The sequence below is a fragment of the Tupaia chinensis genome, unplaced genomic scaffold (genome assembly GCF_000334495.1).
Source record: "Tupaia chinensis unplaced genomic scaffold, TupChi_1.0 Scaffold000223_1, whole genome shotgun sequence".
NCBI lineage: Eukaryota > Metazoa > Chordata > Mammalia > Scandentia > Tupaiidae > Tupaia > Tupaia belangeri.
In genome coordinates, this window is record NW_006159698.1 from 495,647 (window position 1) to 518,476 (window position 22,830).

Here is a 22,830-nt window from a genome sequence, read left to right on the forward strand (position 1 = left end):
ACAATATATGAGAAATACTAGGTTAAATGAAACATCTAAACATCTGAATAATTGTATCTTAGAAGGTGAAGAAACAAATAAGAGCATGGAAAATCTATCCCATGAAATTCTGGAAGGAAACTTTCCACATCTAGAGAAGCACTCAAACATGCGGACCCAAGAAATACATAGGATCTCAAATAGAATCAACCCAAGAAGATCCTCTCCAAGGCACATCTTAGCCAGATTGGCCAAAACCAAAGATAAAGACAAGATACTAAAATTGGCAAGACGAGATAATAAAACGTAAAGTAACTTTCAAAGGTCATCACATCAGGCTAATACCAGATCTGTCAATGGAGACAATGCAAAGAAAGAAAGAACGGGAAGATGTTTTGAAAAGTATTAAGAGAGAAACAATTTCAACCAAGATTATTATATCCAGCAAGATTATCCTTCATATGGAAAAAAGAAGATAAAGATCTTCTCAAACAAAACCTGAAAGAATTTGCCAACGCCAGATCAGCTCTTCAAAAAACTCAGAAGAGAGTCCTGTTCTAGGAAAATGAAAGAATGAACAGACAGAAATAAGAGAATAAAAGACAACCAAGACAATGGCCAACTTCAAATTAGAGACAAATCCAGAAATATCAATAAAAATACTAAATGTCAAAGGATTAAATTCTCTAATCAAGAGTCACAGGCTGGTTAAATGGATTAAAAAAAGAAAACAGAAACCTTCTATCAATTGCCTACAAGAAACACATCTCATGGATAAAGACATACATAAGACTAAAAGTGAAGGGCTAGAAAAAAATATTCCATGCAAATGGGAACCAAAAAAGAGCTGGAGTTGCGGTACTAATTTCTGACAAAATAGGCTTTAAAACAAAAACTGTACAAAGAGACAAAGAAGGGCACTTTATAGGAGTAAAAGGTATAATCGTTCAGGAAAATATAATGCTTATAAATATCTATGCACCTAATTCAGGAGCACCCAAATATGTGAAGGAAGGACTGTTATATTTAAAAGGAGAGATAGACTGCAACACACTAATTGTTGGGGACCTCAGCACCCCACTATCTCCTCTTGACAGTTCAGCTAGACAATAAGTAAAGAGATAAAGGATCTAAATGATACCATAAATCAAATGGACTTACAGACATCTATAAAACTTTCCACCAAAAAACCACGAGATACACTTTTTTCTCACAACCATATGGAGCCTTTTTTTTTTTGAAGAGGTTTTTGGGGTAGGGTGCGTGCACTCGCCAGAAAGACAGAGAGAGACAGAGAGACAGAAAGCAGGAAATCACCCCCCAGGAGGGATGGCCACGCCGCAATCCCTTCTCCTCTATTCTCCTCTGGGGATCTTGGGCACGAACGCACACGCGCCCGGCGTGAGTTTTAAGCCATCGGGTCTGGGATGCGAACCGTGGTCGACTACATGGGAGTCCAGTGACATAGCCATTATGCTAACTGCTGGTCCCAATCTATTTTTTAAATTTGTTTAAAAAAACTGATTTAATTCTCTTTCAAATCAAATTGGAATGATAGTATAAATCCTAACTAAAAAACAGCCTAGAAACCAAAAACAACCCTCCATCTGTAAACTTTAAAAAAAACCTCCATTTTGGGACCAGCAGATGGCATAAAGTTATATTGCTGGACTCCCACGTAGTCGAATGCAATTTGAGCCCCAAACCTGGCAGCTTAAAACTCACAGCCAGTGCTGAGCGTGCATGCCCAGAATCCTGAGAGGAGACTGGAGGAGAAGGGATTGCAGCGTGGCCATCACCTCAGGGGGTGATTTCTTGCCTTCTGTCCATCTCTGTTTCTCCCTCTGGTGAGCGCATGTGCCCAATAACAAAAATCTCTCTCTTTCTCTAAACTAAAAAAGCTTTGTTTCTGTTGAAAACTGAAACAAGACAGAGGCTGGACCACCATCATGGAGGAGACACCCCGTGCAGAGACGGGGGGTCGGGAGGAGGAGGGAACAAGGCACTGCTTGGTGGAAGACACGCTTCTCAGACTTCACTGGCCAGAAGACAGACTTCATCTGCAAGGTAGCTTTCCTGACCTGGCTACAGTCTGAAGCTGCAGTTCGAATCCCCAGCCCACTGGCCTGGAACACACTGGTACCACAGATGAGTGCTTGGATTTGAAGAACTGGACTGCTGGAGGAAGGGTTCTTAGCATGACCAGAGCCCGTGTAAGTCACATTTTCAATATGGGAGGTCAGAACAGGGAGTCTTCGAATATTTGCTTCAAGCAGTGATGTTAAACTCAAATGATGCAGTTAACCTTGGTTCTTACTGAGTGCCAGGCATTGTTCAATTGATTGTATTATGTTTACTCATTAAAAAATAATAATAATAACATTTATTTATTTATATGACAGAGAGAAAGACATGTTTTTAATAGGATCTTGTCATGTTGCAGTCTTTTGGTACCAGATTCTAAGCTAAATAGGACTACAAGCATGCAGCACTGGGTCTCGCCTGTTTAGGTTGGGCCAGGAACTAAACCCAGGCCTCCCATGTGGCCTCAACCTCAAAAGAGCAGCATCTTAGCAGTGTGTACCACTGAGGATAAGGCTATGTGTGCTCATTTAATCTTCAGATTACCCATATAAAATAGGCAATATTGCAAGTCACATTTTACAGATGAGGGAACTGAAGCACACTAGGTTCTGTTGTATCACAAATTACCCCAAAACTTAATGCCTTATTTTAACAGTTATTTATTTTGTTTATGATTCTGTGTTTCCACGGATTGGTCTGGACTCACTTAAGCAGTTATTTTTTCATTGTTAGGCCTCCTTATGGTGTTTAGATGCACATCAGTTCAGGGGCTTTGTGACTGGGAGATGAATAGAGGTTGGTTGGGGTGGCAGTGGTCTCACATCTCTCAGAACCCAGCAGACCACCTGAGATGGTTTACACGGCAGTGCTTGATATAGAAAAAGAGTGGAAGAGAGAAAGGCCTAAATTTGGAACTAGAACAACTCCACGTATACCACACTGTATTAGCCAAAGCAAGTCACAATAGGAGCCAAGAGTCAAGAGATGAGACAAGGTGCCTTATGCATGATGGGACAGGATGCGAGATAACACTGAAGTGGGATATGGATGGGGGGGCAGGGATGATTATGACCATATTTGCTATTGCAGGACTCAAATGAAAATAAATAAGTAAAAAAAGGGGGTACATAGAAAGAACCTAAATTTATTGAAATTCTTTGAACTACTAAATCCACTTCTTTGAATGATCATGTATGATATACTCTCAAAGTTATAGTGAAACGAATATCCACCTCCATGATAGTGTAAGCCTTCTATAGGTTTGTCTGTCTGAAATTGTATCTGTCATAAAATTCAGAGCGGAGCTACAAAGCCTCCATGAGTTACAGCATCTTTGAGAGCTTTTGGTGTGATGTTTGAAGTGAGAGACAGAGGTCAAAGGTCTTCACTCTGAAAATTTATTATCTCTAATGGCTTTGAGCTAACTTTTACTTTTCTTAAATTTATTCTTCACACAACAGGTGGAGAAAAATTGCTCTGTGATTGTCCTCAACTTACTCTAAATTGCCAATTTAGAGAAAAGTCAGAGAAATTGACAGTTGGTCTAACCTGAGGACCTACTTGAATGCATTAGCTATTTTTGCCAAACAGTAAGTCTAGTAATTCAACATGAATGCAACCTAAGTTGACAACTAATGTCCTCAATTAATTAAATAATAATTTAAAATGAAAATTAATAATTGATTAATAATTGTATAATGTGATGTTTTGATTTATTGTATGCATTACAGAAAGAATCAATAAAGCTGACTATCTATCACCTTGTCGTTTGTTATAAGAACATTAAAATCTCCACTTTTAGCAATTAAAAATGTATAGTATATTATTGAGAATGCAACCTAAATTTTTATAAAATGGTTGTTTTATCTTTGTCAGTTCTTTACCTTCACTAACAGGGATGATTTATGCTGAAAGCATGCCAAACACGAGAGGCCGTTATCTCAATTTTATGTTGTGTGACATTCTTGCCACCTATTCCATTTTCAATTTCATACGAAAAATAATGTCTGAGCTCTTGTTCAGATGCACCACGGATTTTTAGAATCATCTATATTCTTCAGTTTATGTTTTAAAAAAGAGAGAGAGAAAGAAAAAATAGTAGTATCTGAGAAATGCTGTGCTTGTGGAATGCATGGTGAATTCAAACTCGTACGGACGTGATTCATTATCATGATTCCTAGTAGGAATCTGTGATTTGGTCACTAATGACCTTAGAAAATGCTCTTCAATAGTAATCTGGAAATTTTATGTTTTCAATTTCCCAGACAATCTATTAGGCAGAAGACGAGCCTGAGTGGTGACGGCTGAATACGCGGCATCCCGACGTCGGTGTGCTCACTCCTACCTTAGCTGAGGCAGTTCGTACTCACCATGAAAGCTCTGTCTGGACGCAGTGGCACATGCATGGCCTCGTGAGTTACTACGTCAGCACTCACAATGCCTTATCACCTCTGGATAAAAAGTAAAACTTCCTGTCTCTCTCATGGATTTTCACATCACTGCACTTCTTTCTTCATTATTTGAGCCTTATTTCTAAAGACTATGACTTCAAAGATGTTCTTCTCTTTTTGCCTAAATCCTAATTTGATATTTTCTTCTTTTAGGTTTTTGTCACAGGGTAAGTGAGCAAGTGAACTCACCAGAAAGAGATGGAGAGAGGGAAAGTGAGAACTCACCCTACGGGGGGTGGTCATATCGCAATCCTGTTTCCTCCATAACCTTTTGGGATTCTGGCCACTCATGCAGATGCGCCCAGCGTGGCTTTCAAGCTGCTGAGTGTGGGAATGAATCATGGTCAGCCATTTGGCAGTGCCTTAACCACCATGCCAGCTACTGCCCTCCAAATTATATTTTTAATAATGGTGTGTGTTTTAGTGACATGCTTAGTGTTAAGCTTATCTCCAAGTACTATGTAATAATTTTGTGATATTTAGCATTAAGAATTCTCATCAATTAACATCTAAAATAAATAATTTAATTTGTTTAAATTAAATTAATATTACATATTCAATATTATTTATTATTAAATAATATTAATATTAATTAATGTTAATTGATATTTTAAAATTCCCAACAAGCATTAAGTTGCTATAGGGTATAAAAATAAGATGATTTAAGCTCTTTTGTGTCTTATACTATAAGATTTTGAGATTTTAAGAGGATTATTAAAATGTATTTTAGAAGCTTCATAGTAAAATAATGATGAGAATCCTAAACATAAATTAGAATTTGTTTAGTCTATCAATTTCTGTCAAAGGTTTTCAGTTACCTTAGAAAAAGATCTTTTCAATATCTGATCCCTGCATAGGTAATCTCTAATGGTTTTTATATTTGATTAAATGTTTTTTCTGTACTATTATTGCTAATGCCTTTTTATTACATAAATTAATAATTTTACATTAGATCATTCTATTTCATTACAGTACACAAAATGAATTTTATTAGCATGAATATACTGTGTATTATTCCAGTCAAAGATATTATCCTGCCAAGGCCAGCAGTACATTGCTGGAAATCCACATGGCTGACCACAGTTTGAGTCCTGATCAGGTGGCCTGAAAATCACGCCAGGTGTGTGTGCATGTGTGTCTAAGATCCCAGGAGGAGAATAGAGGAGAAGGGAATGTGGCACGACCATCCCCGCTGAGGGGTGATTTCTCACTTTTCCTCTCACTGTCTCTCTCTATATATCCATTGGTGTGTACACACCCTAAGGCAGAAACCTCTAAAAAAAAAAAAAGAGAGAAGATATTATCATACCCTTTATTATTAACAGATAATTTTCCGTTGTTGTGAGAAGATATTATCATACCCATTATTATTAACAGATAATTTTCCGTTGTTGTGTCCCTTAAGTGTTTTGCTTCTTTCTTTTTCCCTTTGATTCCATCCCTCTCACCCTTCCCCATTCCCCACTCTCCTCTCACACTATCTCTCATATCCACAGTTGCTCTTCATGCTTTTATACCTTCCAATCATTCAGTTTCTACCATTGAGTGTAAATATTTGGTATATCTTGAGTAGGGCATACAATGTCTTTCTTTCATAGTCTGGTTTGCTTTGCTTAGCAGTAAGTTTTCCATATTCATTTACTTTCTATAAAATGCCAGAGTCTCATTGATTTATTTTTTTTTAATGAATGAGTAGTATTAGATGGTGTATATGTGCCACATCTTTTCAATCCATTCATCTGTTTGTGGATATTTGGATTGGTTCCATGTCTTAGCAATTGTGATTAATGCTGCAATAAACATGGATGTACAAGTACTTTTCTGACTGAATGTATTCTTATCCCTTGGATACATACCCAAAAATGAAATTACTGGATCATACAATAGGTTTATTTGTAGGTCTTTGAGGAACCTCCATACTTTTTAACATTCCCATAAATAGTGTAGGGGAGTTCCCTTTTCTCCATAGTCTTGCCAACACTTATTATTCTTTATTTTTTAATCTTAGCCTTTCTTACTGGGTTTAGGTGGTATTTCATTGTGGTTTTGATTTGTATCTCCCTTATGATAATGGATGTTGAGCATGATTTCATTTGTTTTTGGGCTGTTTATATGTCTTCCTTAGAGAGTTATGTGTTCGACTCATTTGCCCATCTTTTAATTGGGCTGATTTTTTTTTTTTCCAGGTCAGCTTGTTGAGTTTCCTATATATTCTGGTTATCAGTTCCTTAACCGAGGCATAGTTTGTGGATATATTTTCTCACTCTAATTTTTGTTTCTTTTGCTGTCCTGAAGCTTTTTAATCTTTTATAATCCCACTTGTCTATTTTTGGGATTATTGCCTGTGCTTTGGGGGGTCTGATTTAAGAAGACTTTGCCTACCCTGATATCTCCAAAAGCTCCCCCTGCATTTTCCACCACTAGTATTACGGTTTGAGCTCTTATGTTTAAATCCTTAATACATTTGGAATTTGCTAATGGTGAGAGATAGGAGTCCAATTGTATTTTGCTGCCATTTGATATTCAATTTTTCAGTACTATTTACTGAAGAGATTCCCCCCCCACTCCCACAGCATTGTCTTGTGTCCTTTGTTGAAAATCAGTTGGCTTCATGCTTTGGTGTTTGTTTCTAGGGTCTCTATTTAGTTCCATTATTCCACCTTCCTGTTTTGTTGCCAATACCATGCTGTTTTGATTCTCACAGCTTTGTAAAGTATGGGAGTAAGATGCCTGCTACTTTATTCTTTTTTCTTTTTTTTTCTGCTACTTTATTACTTTTGCACAGTATTGGTTTGAGATATGGGGCCTTTTATGATTCTGCACAAATTTTATGATTTTATGATTTTTGGTTTTGGTTTCTGTGAGAAATATTTGATAGGTTGGATTTTATATATGTATGTGTGTGTATATATATATATTTGCTATAGGGAGAATGCATTCACCATAGGCATAGAAAGTAGAAGTGAGAAATGATCCCCTGGGAGATGACCACACCACAGTCCTTTCTCCTCCATTCTCTTCTTAGGATTCTGGGCATACATGCACATGCACCCAGATTGAGGGGGTTCAGTATTTAAACTGCAGTCAGCCATGTGAAAATACAGTGCCTTCACTATTATGCCATCTGTTGGCCCCAGTTTGAACCGAATTGTATGTGAATTGTATTTTTTTTTTTTTGGAGAGGTTTTTGCTATAGGGCGCGTGCATTCACCAGAAAGAGAGAGACAGAGAGACAGAAAGTGAGAAATCACTCCCCCCCCCCCCCCGGGGGTATGGCCATGCTGCAATCCCTTCTCCTCCATTCTCCTCTCGGGATCCTGGGCACACACACACACACGCCTGGTGTGAGTTTAAGCCACTGGGTCTGGGACTTGAATGGCAGTCGACAATTTGGGAGTTCAGCGACATAGCCATTACACTAACTGCTGGTCCCTTCTATGTGAATTTGAAGATTAATTTGGAGAGGATTCACTTTGGGATTATATGTTCCAATTCAGGAACATGGGAGGGTTTTCTACATTTTAGTTTTATTTTCAACTTCTTTTTTCATAGTTTTTCTTGTAGAGATCTGTCACTTGTTTGATTAGGTTTATTTCTATATATCTTATTTTTTTTTATTTTTAGCTATTTTAAATGAGATTTCTTTCTTCAATTCTAACTTAGTCTGTTCATTGTTGGTGTGTAAAAATCTATATATTTTAGTGTGTTTGATTTTGTGTTCTGATACTTTCTTGTATTTGCTTATCATTTCTAGGAATTTTTATGTGGACTTTCTTATTTTTTCTATGTATATAATCATATCATCTGCAAATAGAGATAACTTCTTTCTTTATTCTCTATTTGAATGTTTTTTATTTTATTCTCTTAGCTAATTGCATTGACTAGGACTTCCAATACTATGTTGAAGATGAGTGAAGAAAGTGTACAGCCTTGTCTTATTTCCAATTTTAGAAGAAAAGCTTTCAACTTTCCTTCTTTCAGTATGATGTTAGCTATGGATTTGTCATAGATGGCATTTTGTGTGTGTGTTGAGGAATGTCCCGTTCTATTTTGTTAAAAGCCTTAGTCATGAAGGGGTGTATTTTTATTTTTTTTTTTTAGGTTTTTGCTATACAGCATATGCACTTGCCAAAGAGAGACAGTGAGAGATAAAGTAAGAAATCCTCCCACCACGGGAGGATGGTCATGCCACAGTCCCTTCTCCTCCATTCTCCCCCTGGGATTTTGAGCATACATGCACATGTGTCTGTGTTATTTTCAAGCCATCAAGTCCAGGACTCAAACTGTGGTCAGCCATGTGGGAGTCCAGCTCCTTAACCACTATGCTATCTGCCAGACCCAGGATGTTGCATTTAATCAATTTTTTTTTCTGCATCAAATGGTATGATCGCATGTATTTTCTCTTTTCTTCTGTTAATTTGATATATTACATTTATAGTTTTGCATATGTTGGATCACCTTTGTATCCTCGAGTAAAGCCTACCTGGTCATTGTATGTAATCTTTTTAAAATTTAATTAATTATTTAATTAATGTATTTTTTTAAAGAATTTTACTTTACATTCATTCACTGTACGTCATTACAGCATACAAGGTGGGTTTTCTCCTCCAGAATACACTGTGTATTGGCTCAATCTAAGATATTACTATACATATTATCTTCAACTTTCTCAATCTAAGATGTTACTATACATATTATCTTCAACAGATACTTTTTCATTTTGTGTTTGTTAAATGTTTTACTAACTTTTTTCTCCCCTTGATTCCTTTCCTCTCACCCTCTGCCATTCCTGACCTCCTTCCATTGTCTCTGTTATTCACAGTTGATCTCCCTCCCTTTATACCTACCAATATTTCAGTTCCTTCAATAGAGTGCAGACAGGCGGTATACATTGAGTGGTGATATACGATGACTTTCTTCCATAGTCTGGCTTGATTCACTTAGCAGTAAATATTCCATATTTGTCCACTTTTTATTAAAAGCTAGTATTGGGACCAGCAATTAGAGTAATGGCTATGTCACTGGACTCCCATGTAGTCAACCATGGTTCAAGTCCCAGACCCAGTGGCTTAAACTTATGCCATGCGTGTGTCCGTGTGTGCCCAAGATCCTGACAGGAGAATGGAGAAGGGATTGCAGTGTGGCCATCCCTCCCTGGGGGGTGATTTCTTGCTTTCTATCTCTCTGTCTTTTTTAATGAGTGCATGTGCCCTATAGCAAACACCTCTAAAAAAAAAACAAAAAAACAATAAGACCCTAGCCTTTATTTTATTTTATTTTATTTTTATGGCCGAATAGTATTCTATACAGTATATGTGCCACACTTTTTCAATCCTTTCGTTTGCTCACGGATATTTGGGTTGGTTCCAAATATGAGCAATTGTGTACAATGCCACAAAAAACATGAATATGCAAATATTTTTCTGACTGAGTGTATTCTTATCCTTTGGGTAGATCCCAGGAGTGGAATTGCTGGGGTCATATGATAGTTCTATTTGTAGGTCTCTCTCTTTTTTTTTGGAGAGGTTTTTGCTACAGGGTGCATGCGCTCACCAGAAAGACAAGAGAGAAACAGAGAGACAGAAAGCGAGAAATCACCCACCAAGGGGGATGGCCACGCTGCAATTCCGTCTCCTCCATTCTCTTCTTGGGATCTTGGGCACGCATGCATACGCACCTGGCATGAGTTTAAGCCGCCAGGTTTGGGACTTGAACTGCAGTTGACAAAAGGGAGTCCAGCGACATAGCCATTATGCTAACTGCTGGTCCCTATTTGTAGGTCTCTGAGGAAGTTCTAATGTTCTCCACAGTGGCTGTACTAATTTATATTCCCAAAAAAACAGTGTAGGAAGTTCCCTTTTCTCTGCAGCCTCATCAACACTTACTATTCTTTTTTTTTTTTTTTGAGTTGTTTTCTATAGGGCGCAGGTACTCGCCAGACAGAAAGAGAGAGACAGAGAGACAGAAAGTGAGAAATCACCCCCCAGGGGGGATGGCCACACCACCTCTATTCTCCTCTTAAGATCTTAGGTACGCACGCACAGGCGCCCGGCATGAGTTTTAAGCCACTGGGTCCAGGACGTGAACTGCGGTCAACTACATGGGAGTCCGGCGACATAGTCATTATGCTAACTGCTGGTCCCAACACTTACCATTCTTTATATTTTGAATCTTAGCTATTTTGAGTGGGATTAGGTGGTATCTCACTGTGGCTTTGATTTGCATCTCCCTTGTTATAAAAGTATGTTGAGCATTTTTTCATATGCTTTTTGGCCATTTATATGTCTTCCTTTTAGAGAGTTGTCTGTTCAGCTCATTTGCCCAACTTTTAACTGGGTTGATCAATTTTTAGGGCGTCGGTGAGCTGTTTGAGTTCCTTGTAAATTCTGTTTATCAGTCACTTATCTGGGGCATATTTTGTGAATATATACTCCTATTCTGAGGGTTGTCAATTCAATCTAATTATCGTTTCTTTTGCTGTGCAGAGTCTTTTTAACCTGATGTAATCCACTTGCCAACTTTTGGGATTATTATCTGTGCTTTGGTGGTCTTAGTTAAGAAGACTTTGTCTGCTCTGATGTCTCCTAGAGTTTCCCTTGTGTTTTTCAGCAGTAGTTTTATAGTTGAAATCTTAGGTTTAGAGCATTGATCCATTTTCAGTTGATTTTTTGTTGTTGTTGTTGTTAATGGTGAGAGACAGGAGTCCAGTTAGTTCTTTCTGCAGGTGTATATTCAGTTTTCCCAGCACCATTTGCTAAAGAGATTTTCTTTTTCTCCCTGGATTAACTGGCATCCTTTGTCAAAAATTGATTGGCTTTATGTTTTGGGGTTTATTTCTTGGGTTTCTATTCTGTTTCATTGTCCTACATGTTTATATTTTGTGATAATACAATGCTGTTTTGATTATATATATATATATTTTTTTGAGAGGTTTTTGTTATAGGGCGCGTGCGCTCGCCAGACAGGCAGAGAGAGACATAGAGACAGAAAGCAAGAAATCACCCCCCAGGGGGGATAGTCACGCTGCAATCCCTTCTCATCCATTCTCCTCTTGGGATCTTGGGCACGCACACACACGCGCCCGGCATGAGTTTTAAGCCACCGGGTCTGGGACGTGAACCGGGGTTGACTACGTGGGAGTCCAGTGACATAGCCATTACTCTAACTGCTGGTTCCCTTAATTATGTTTTTAATGTGTTGTTGGATATGATTTGCTAGTATCTTGTTGATAATTTTTACATCTGTTCATCAGGGATATTGGTCTGTAGTTTTTGTTGTTATTTTTGTTGCTATATCCTTGACTGGTGGACAAGGATGATAAAGTCTTCATAGAATGCATTTGGGAGGGTTTCTTCCTTTTAGACAGTTCAATGAAAATCATGGAAATGTCTGATAAAGAATTTAGAACATTTATAATGGTGAAGCTAACAGAGATGGAAGAGAAGAGAGACAATGAACTGCAGAAGAGAAAGGAGAAAGGAGCTGACCTCTGTCTCTCTCTGTCTGGCTGGCAAGTGCACGCACCCTATAGCAAAAACCTCTCCAAAAAACCCCCCAAAAACCCAAAAACCAAAAAACAAACAAACAAAAAACCCAGAAAATATAATCTCAGACATAGAAGAGAAAATTGCTGGCCTAGAAAAATCCACCACAAAGTCTGAAAAAATTGCCCCAAAATTTGAGAATAATATACAAGAAATACTAGATACCATCAAACGTCCAAACATCTGGATAATTGACATCCCAGAAGGTGAAGAAACGCATAAAGGCATTGATAATCTATTACATGAAATCCTGCAAGAAAACGTTCCAAACCTAGAGAGGCACTCAAAGACCCACTCCCAAGAAATGCAAAGACCCCAAATAGAATCAACCCAAGAAGATCTTCTCCAAGACACATTATAGCCAGACTGACCAAAACCCAGACAAATACAAGATACTAAGATTGGAAAGAGAGGAACAGCAAGTTACCTACAAAGGATATCCCATCAGACTAACAGTAGGCCTCTCTTCAGAAACAATGCTAGTGAGGAAAGAATGAGAAAATATATTCAGTGTTAAGGGAAAAGCAATATTGACTGAGAATACTGTACCTGGCAAGATTATCCTTCATATGGGAAGAAAAGACAAGAACATTCTCAGATAAACAAAACCTGAAAGAATTTAGCAGCACCAGACCAGATTTCCAAGAAGTTCTCAAGGGAGTGTTATGTCAAGAAAATTAAATGTAGACACAGAAATAAGAGTTCAAAAACTAAGAAAATGGCCAACTTAATTGTAGTGACAAATCTGGAGTTGAATATTATATCCCAGAATTCAATTGGGAAGATCAAACCACAACAGAAGATAAAGTACATGAGACTGATCTGGTGAAATAGCATTCTGTGACTTTTGACTAAAACATTGCTCATTTTCTTCTAGGCTTTATTTTCTGGTTTTAAGGATTGTTGTCCTGTCTTGAGCTGTCAATAGGTTTATGTACCTACTATTTGAACAGAATACTAGCCTGTTTCCAGGCTTTAAGGTTTAAGCAAATTTCCTTACCAGTTCAAAACTGCTTTTCTTGAAATTACCAGCTCGATCTTTAGAAATAATTTGAGGAAAATCAAGGTTTATTCTTTAAAAGTTTTGTAGAATTCAGAAATGAAGTCATCAAGACCTGGGCTTTTCTTTATCAGGAGACTATTTATTACTGATTTCTTCAGTGGTTGTAAAGACATTCAGGAGTAGATTGTTGAGTTTCCATGTGTTTGTGCATTTTTGACAGTTCTTTCTGTAGTTCAAATTTGATTCCATTATGGTCAGAAAGATGCTAGGTATTGTTTGCACACATTTTAATTTGTAGCAACTTTTTTGGTGACCTATGATGTGGTCAGTCTTCAAGAATGTTCCACGTAGAAGTGAGAAAAATGTTCCACATAGAAGTGAGAAAAACATTTGGGTAAAATGTTCTGTCAAAGTCTGTCAAGTTCATTTTATTTATGGTATCATTTAGATCTTGTATTTCTTTGTTTATTTCTTGTCTAGATGATCTGTACAGACGAGACAGTGGGTTGTTGATATTCCCAGTGATTATTGTATTGTAGTCTGTCTCTCCCTTTAGATCTAACACTCTCTTCTATATATTTGCATGTTTGGGTGTTAGATACAAAGATATTTACAAGTGTTAAATCTTCTTGGTGAACTACCACTTTTAGTACTATATAGTGTCCTTTGTTCTCATTATAGCTTTTGTCTCGAAGTTTATTTTTTCTGATATCAGCATCATGACTCCAGCCTTTTTCTTTTTTCATTGTTGTTATCTTTTAAAAATTTTTTTATACATTCAATCACATTATTTAGCTTACAGAGTGAACATTTCAATGTGTAAACATTCTCTCCAGTCCAGTTGATCAAAACAGCCTTTTCTTTTTTATTTCAATTGGCATGGAATATCTTTTTTCAGCCTTTCGCTATTAGTCTATTATGTCTTTAGCAGTGGATTGTGATTCTTGTAAGCAGCATATAGAAGGCTTCATTTTATTTTCTAAATTACTTCAGCCAGTCTGTGAATTTTATTTATTTATTTATCTCTTTAAGTAGTTATTATAATTTATTTATTTATAACTCCTTCCAGTGTGGATGGAGGTTGTGCTGACAGGTAGAATGTAAGGTAGTAGACCACTTTGAGTCGTATACACCACATTGGCTGGAGAGTTCCTACTCCCTCACAGCGACTGAATGGAGGTTCTTGCTGATGAACTCAGGCCAAGCACTTTGGCTTGGGCCTTCCCGATGGTACTGGATGAGTGAGGGGGCAGAATGACATCACGTGCTCCACTGTCACTGGGATTGCAGGGTCTCCCTGTTGCTCCTTCTTTCTCTGGGATTGTAGGAACCAGGTATTGGTTCCTGAAGGCTGGAGAGCCTCTCCTCCCACACACAGGGCTGAGAGGAGGTCCGTCCTCCTAATGAGCCCAAACAGAGCAACTTAACTTGGCCTGCCTGATGGTCTTTCTGTCACTGGGGTTACAGGGTCTCCTTGTTGCTCCTTTTTTCTTTGGGAGTCTGTTCTTCCAATTGAAGAATTTAATACATTAGTATTCAACATTATTATTGTTATTTGTGGACTCATCCCTGTCATTTTCTTAGCTATATTCTTGGTTCTTTTTGGTTCTTTTATTTCTGTTTGTCTTTCTGTAATTTTCCTGATATAGAACTTCTTTCTGTACTTTTGTTTTGTTTTGTTTTTGAGAGGTTTTCCTATAGGGTGCATGCACTCCCCAGAAAGACAGAGAGAGACAGAGAGATAGAAAGTGAGAAATCACCGCTCAGGGGAGGATGGCCACGCCACAATCCCTTCTCCTCCATTCTCCTCTCGGGATCTTGGGCATGCACGCACACACGCCCCACGTGAGTTTAAGCCACCAGGTCCGGGACTCGAACCGCCATCGACTACATGGGAGTTCAGTGACATAGTCATTACGCTAACTGCTGGTCCCCCTTTCTGTACTTCTTGAAGAGCTGGTCTAGTGTTTGGTAAATTCTTTCAGTTTTTGTTTATCTGAGAATACTTTTATTTGTTCTTCCCATTTGAAAGATGATCTTGCTGGGTGTAGTATTATTAGTTGAAATTGTTTTTATTTAAAGATTTTGAATATGTCTTCCAATTCTTTCTTTGTCTGCATTGTTTCAGTTGTGAGGTCAGATGTTAGCCTAGTAGGATAACCTTTGTAAGTAGATGTTTCTCTCTTGACATTTTAAAAATATTGTCGTTGTCTTTAATTTTTACCAATTTGGCTCTGCTGTGCCAGGCGGAGGGTATTTTTATGCTGATTCTATTTGGAATTCTTTTTATTTCTTGGGTGTGAATTTCTCCATGTTTGTCTATATTTGAAAAGTTTTCAGATAGTATTTCATGGAAGATACTTTCTTTGCCTTTATCAGCTTCTTTACCTTCTAGAATACCCATTATACATATATTTGGGTGTTTACTGCTGTCTAGAATTTCCTGTATGTTATCCTCTTTTTTTTTTGTTTGTTTCATTGTTTTTGGTGGTTTGGTCTGTGTTGAAGACTTTGTTTTCAAGATCAGAAATTCTTTCTTCTGCATGGTCCAATCTGTTGTTAATGCTTTTGAAGGAGATTTTAATTTCTTGTATTGTATTCTCATGGAAGATACTTTCTTTGCCTTTATCAGCTTCTTTACCTTCTAGAATACCCATTATACATATATTTGGGTGTTTACTGCTGTCTAGAATTTCCTGTATGTTATCCTCTTTTTTTTTGTTTGTTTCATTGTTTTTGGTGGTTTGGTCTGTGTTGAAGACTTTGTTTTCAAGATCAGAAATTCTTTCTTCTGCATGGTCCAATCTGTTGTTAATGCTTTTGAAGGAGATTTTAATTTCTTGTATTGTATTCTTCATTTCCATTAGATTCTTTTTTCAGGGTGTCTATGTCTTTATGAAATTCCTCTTTCATCTCTTGGAATTATTTTCTCATTTCCTGGAACTTATTATTTTTTCTCTTGTATTTCATTGAGTTTTCTCACAACAAATATTTGAAAATTTTTTTCTGACATTTCTGTGAATTGTTTTGCGTTGTCTATTGTTGGTGAAGGATTACTGTGCTCCCTTTAGGAAGAGTTATTTCCTTGTTTTCTCATGTTTCTTCTCTGTCTGTGCTGAGTTTTGCCATCAGATGTATTATTCACTTTTTCCTGTTTATTGGACTAGTTTTTATAGTATTAGAGGAAGTGATATCACTTTTAAATCTCAGGTGTCTTCCTGTTAGAGGTCCTTGTCTTCCAAATCAGAGAGGATAAAGTTGATATAAGTAGTTTTAGGTGGTTGGCTCCTCCACCAATGAGCAGGGGATGTGCTAAAGAGATGTAACTTAGTGAAGAGACTCAAGCCACTTCTGTGCTGTGTGCCAGGGTGTAGGGTCCGAGTTCCAAAGGAAAACCTGGAGGGAGGGAGCAGTTGGAGCTGCACTTCAGGATGAGAGGCCTGCTAGGACTGAAACTCAAATCTCCCAGCAAGTGGGTGGATCTCTGCTACTGTCTGTTAACCATCTTGTCAAATCCTTTAGTTCCCTAAGAGAAAACTGCATTTTTCTTTGTAAAATGAGATGGTTTGGGCTTTTCAAAAACAAGGTCTCATTTTCTGCTCCAGAAAGTCTGAGTTGTTAGAGATTTTTCTCCAGTATTTTTCTTAAATGACATAAAATGTAATTTTTAAAAGGTTTTTGTCTTAGGACACATGTACTCGCTGGAGAGAGAGACAGAGACAGTGAGAGGGAAAGTGAGAAATCACTCCCTAGGGGATATAAACATGTTGTAATCCATTCTTCTTCATTCTCCCACTGGGATCTTGAGCAACCATGCTCCCAGCATGATTTTGAAGCCACCAGGCCTGGAACTTGAACAATGGTTGACCATATGGAGTCCAGTGACATAACTATTATGCCATCTGCTGACCCCTAAAATATAAAATTTGGAAAAAAAGAAGATTCTTACATCTTTCTACCTACTGTATATTTTAAACTATATATTCTTCCATCTCAATATATTCCCGTGAGATGAGCTACAGATCCCTGGTTCTCTGAAAGCGTTCTTTTGACTACATTCACTAGGAAAATGAAGGGGTCTGAATTAATATGAATTGGTTCTGGCTTCTTTGTCCTTCTGTTTTCCAGCAACCTTCTGAAGAACAATGGTGTCAATTGAGGGTCCTAGACTATAGTGTCTGTAATATAAATTACAATATATGATTTATTCTGTAGCAGAAATATTGAAAAAATATTCTGAGAGAATTTATTTTTGTTGGAGTAGAGGATTACATCCATGATTCAACTTGAAGGGTGATAGATAATTCAGGAAGTCTTGACAGATGAATTTGAGTTTTAAAAGATGCAAAGGCTGAATTGGGGAAAAAAAAGTTTGTAAAGAGAAAAGCACAAGAAGATACAGACACTAGCCTTTCAATCTGTAAGAATGTAGACATTTCCTTGTGAACTTTCAATTTGAAAGATTGTAATGGTTGCAACAAGAGTTGACAATCTGAGACATCAAATATCTCTTGTTGAGACTAGTGTCACTAGAGTATGTGAAAGTACACTCGTGAGTGAAAACTCTGCATTAATGCAGTGATATGAATAGTAAGGCTGGCATTAGATATATTTTGAAATGAGAACAACATTTTCAATTAACCTATAGAGTATAAATTGATAAATTGATAAATCAAGTAACTTCATGAGGCTATGTTGCACTATAATTTCTATTAGCAATGTAAAATTATGGAATAGCAGGTGACATTTGGAAATAGTAAATTTTTAAGTAAAAAACAAATTGATGGACTGGGGTTACGACTGATAGTTATTTCGTCACTTACAGTATTCCTTTAACTCTTGAATTGAAAAAAAGTAGAATTTTGTTCATATATATATATATATATATATATATATATATAAGCTTTATTACTATTGAAATACTGTATAAATATAAACTAAGATTAAATCTGATCATAGATTCTTAGTCAATCTGTTCTGCAGTTTCAGTTAAGAAGATCGAAATATATATATATATTGGATATCTGTCAGGTGGCATGAGGTTTATATGTGTCCTGTCATTCAGTCTTCCCGGTAGACTGGTGAGATTGTGGGTATTATCCACTCTTCACAAATGAGAAGACTGAAGTGAAGGGATATGAAAGCAATATTAATTTATACATTTATATTTTTAGGCTTTTACCATAGTGTATGTGCACTCTCCAGAGAGAGACAGGGAAAGACAGGGAGGGAAAGTGAGATATCACTCCTCCAACACCCCAGGAGGATGGCCATACCACAATTCCTTCTTCTTCATTCTCCTCTCTGAACTTTGGGTTCATGCATACACATGCCAGGCATGATTTTCAAGCCACCAGTTCTGGGACTCCAGCTGGCCCTGCTTTTGATGGTGTGCTTCATCCCTTCCATACCACGTGGAATCGTTCTGTACTTAATCCTTTCTTCTTCACGTCAGGGAGATGCAATCTAAAAATCTGCGTAATATAAAGACAATGATTGATCCACATGAAGACTCATAACTATAACAAGGTTAGTAAGTATTCTTTTTTGATAATTGGTACTAACTGTGGGGAAAATTTGTTTCTTGTGAGTTAACAATTTGAAAACCACATGATACTGGCCTTTTGGGGTGAGGAGGTCTATCTTTGCTCACAAATCAGAGATTTTTTTGCCTAGAAATAGAGCTAATGGAGAGTGTGGCAGAACTGAGAGATGAGGAAAAGAGTTTAATTCTGGGGCTATAATTTGAAGCTTTATCTGGCTATTATATATATCATTTAAAATGTTAAAAACTCTTGGTAGACCATGCCTAAGAACGAGCACTTATAGTCCCATCACTAAACTTGACTGCATTTCAGAGGCAGTTCAAGGTCTAATAATCCTTTGAACAGTTTAGGAGGCATCTAAGGTAGTCATTGACACAAAAAATATTTAAGTTATAAAAGGGACATGAAATGTGTTGAACAGAGAAGTCATCAAATGAATTGCAAAATGGAGAAATGAAGGAGGGAATTCTGTTGAATCGTTCTGGAAAGTTTTCAAAAGTGGAAAACATGTTGGGGGACCAGCAGTTAGCGTAATGGCTATGTTGCTGGACTCCTATGTAGTTGACCGCGGTTCACATCCCAGACCCGGTGGCTTAAAACTCACGCCGGATGCGTGTGCGTGCGTGCCCAAGATCCCGAGAGGAGAATGGAGGAGAAGGGATTGCGGCGTGGCCATCCCCCCCTGGGGGGTGATTTCCTGCTTTCTGTCTCTCTGTCTCTCTCTCTGCTGGCAAGCGCACACGCCCTATTGCAAAAACCTCTCAAAAAAAAAAAAGTGGAAAACGTGTATTATTTCATACTATATATACTAAATTTCAGGGTGTGAATTTTAAATGAATTTCTTAGAATTTTCAAAGGCAAGTGCAAATATCAGTACAGAGATGACCCTCAGGATAAGAATCTATTGATGTTTGTATATTGTAGTCATGTGACTGGATAGAACCTCAAGCATGATTGAGTCTTTGAAGGGTGTTTTTTAAATGCTGGACATTCGAGTTGTGTGCAGCAGTCCTGTCAGCAGCGACCACCTCCATGGTTGGAAGATACTCCTTTCTGAAGAGTAAGTTTTACTTCCCAGAAATTGCTCACTCAGGAGCAGAATGATGCTGCTAACCCTGAATCTTCCTTCACCCTGAATCTTCCTGTTCTGAAGGAAGATCCTAACCACGTTTTTCCTTCTTCTTTTTCCTGCTGTGAAAAGGAGAAAATGACCCCAGAAGGTTCTGCGGGGCACTAGTTGTGTAGACGACTACAGCCGGTATTTACACCAGCTACGGTTGATTGACTACCTGCTAAGTGCCAGCCGCTGAGTTAGAAAACTGTTGTTAATCTTCACAGCCATATTTCAGGGTTCACATGATTACAGCTCAGAGAAGAGATACATATGGAAACACATGAAAACTAATGAGCTGATTTATGTGAAAAAGCCTGTGGCTGGCGTCTCACACAGTAAGCAGTCAGTCTGAGCACTCTCCTTCCCTCTTCTTTTCTTCCCTTTCTTTTATTTTCTCCTCTCCATCTTTTTCTCCTTTCCTTGCTTGCTTTGTAGAATTCTTAAAGCATTTTCTGTGTAGGCTTCTCTTCTTTCATTACAGTGATTCAATGTGGCATTTGTAAAATTTTCAAGCCTTCTTCAATTCTGCATTAAAATCTATGTCAGTCATTTGGTGAACGTACAGCACCAGATACGGTGAATGTGCTATATCGACCTTGTTTACTAAGGAAATTCCCCAGTTTCGTTGCAGTAGTGGAGCTGGCAGCATTCACGTCAAAGTGAGCTAAAGTCTAAAAATAGGTTATGTGCTGTACCTGAGGTTTTTCTCTAGGGCTTTTCCACTTCTGTTTCTGAGAAACAGTGATGGAGCTCAGAAGCTTATGAAACCAGAGACAGAGACTCCGTAATTAACAGTAAAAGAAAATAATAATAAATTCTTAATAAATTCTGATGTATCAATCATCATCAGCTGCTACAGGTTAGGTTCTAGCAACCCTTTGGGGAGTACCCTTAATAAAATGGCATATACTTAAACTTTATATGTATTACCGTGTTTTAGGTGTATATAGGTCACACTTCAGGATCTATTTCATAATGTATTATAGGCACACAATGACAGGTTTTCATAGTTTTGGAAAATCATGTTTAAAAATATCCTAAATTTTTGTATTATATAATCCAGTTTTCCCTTGTTTCCCCTTTAACTCAGATAGCACTCTTCAACTTAAAAATGAACATTAAAACAAAAGTGCAATTCTGCAATTCCGTTTTCCACAAGGCATGTCTAGACCCTCCTTACTGTATCATAGTTGCTATTGTGAAGCAATAACTATAAACAAGAAACTTTGAGTCTCAGGTGGATTTGATGTGTACAGATTTAATTAAATGGCTAAGAAGCAGTAAGAGCTTTTAGAACTCTACCATGGCACCAGCCCAAATGCCCAAGAACAGATAATTGGATTTTAAAAATGTGGCACCTATACACCAGTGGAATACTATTCAGCCATAAAAGGAGACACTGACATTTTATACAAAGTGGGCGCATTTGGAAGATTTAATGCTAAATGAAGCAAACTAGACAGGCTATGAAACAGAGACATTGTATGGCCCTACTCAATACATTCTGAATGTCTGCACTCTGGCAAAACCTGAAAGATGGGAAGGTATAATATCAGGGAGGGCAACTGTGGATACCAGAGGCAGTATAGCAGAATGTGGGTGGTGGAGTGAGAGGGAGGGGATCAAGGAAAATAAAAAGCTAACAGACACATGAACAAAAAGTTATCTATAGGTAATAATATATCTTTATTCGTAGTATATCTTTGACTTGGTTGATATTTACTGCATTTATGCTGTGAAAAACCATTTTGTACACTGTGAAGATGTACAGTTGTTAAATGTAAATTTTTAAAAATATAAATAAAATAATGTAATAAAAATAGATTAAGCAAAAAAAGAGCAACAAATGCTGGTGAGACTGTGGAGAAAAGAAAATCACCTCACACTGTTGATGTAAATGTAAATGTATACAATCATTGTGGAAAATAATTACAGAGGTTCCTCAAAAATTTACAAATAGAACTACCATATGACCCAATAATCTTACTCTTGGGTATATACCCAAAGGACAGAAAATCACTTGGTTGGAAAGATATTTGTACATCCATGTTTATTGCAGCATTTTTCACAATTGCTGAGATATGGAAACAATCTAAGTATCCAACAATTTATGATGGGATTAACAAAATATGGTATGGGGACAGCAAGTGGCTTGGTGGTTGAAGTGTTGAATTCCCAGATGGCTGACTGTTGGTATATACCCAAAGGACAGAAAATCACTTGGTTGGAAAGATATTTGTACATCCATGTTTATTGCAGCATTTTTCACAATTGCTGAGATATGGAAACAATCTAAGTATCCAACAATTTATGATGGGATTAACAAAATATGGTATGGGGACAGCAAGTGGCTTGGTGGTTGAAGTGTTGAATTCCCAGATGGCTGACTGCTGTTCAAGTCCCAGACCTGGTGGCCTGCTTTCTCTCTCTCTCTGTGTGTCTTTCTGGTCAAGTTGAATAATAATAAATAAACAAATGAATAAATTTAAAAAATATGGCACATATACACAATGGACTATTACTCAGGAGTAAAGAAAAATGAGATCCTATTATTTGATATTAAGTAGTCAAATCTAGAAGATATAATGCTAAGTGAAATAAGCCAGTCTATGAAGACAAACACTATATGTCCTCACTTAGTATGTACCAAATGTCTGAACTCTATAGTAGAAGTCAAAAGATTTGAAGACACAAAAGTAGAGAGGACAATTATAGATACCAGAGACCACATTGGGAGTGGGAGAGTAGGGGGACTAGAGGGGATTCGGACAAAAAGTTTTTAACAGACACACAAATGCAAGTAGATGGGGCAAATGAGTATGGAATGGCACATTGCAACAGAATGAAAGCAATAGACATTGCCAGTCATCTATATATACATATATAATATCACTATGTGTGTGTGTGTGTGTGTGTGTGTGTGTATACACACCGAGTCATATATGTTCTTTGTTTGAAGTGTTCTTTGTTCAAAACGATGAATATGGCGTTATCCTTGATTTGATTGTTGCACACTGCACGCAGACTTTGAAAATCCATGTTGTAGGCCATTCAGTGGTACAGTATTTAAGAAGGCCTGGGGACCAGCAGTTGATGTAATGGCTATGTT

The 22,830-nt window shown here is 37.5% G+C and overlaps 1 pseudogene; it reads left to right on the forward strand.

Moving 5' to 3' along the window:
* Positions 1-22,830, forward strand: part of LOC102468846 (peptidyl-prolyl cis-trans isomerase A-like) — a 69,334-nt pseudogene that overhangs the window by 19,869 nt on the left and 26,635 nt on the right.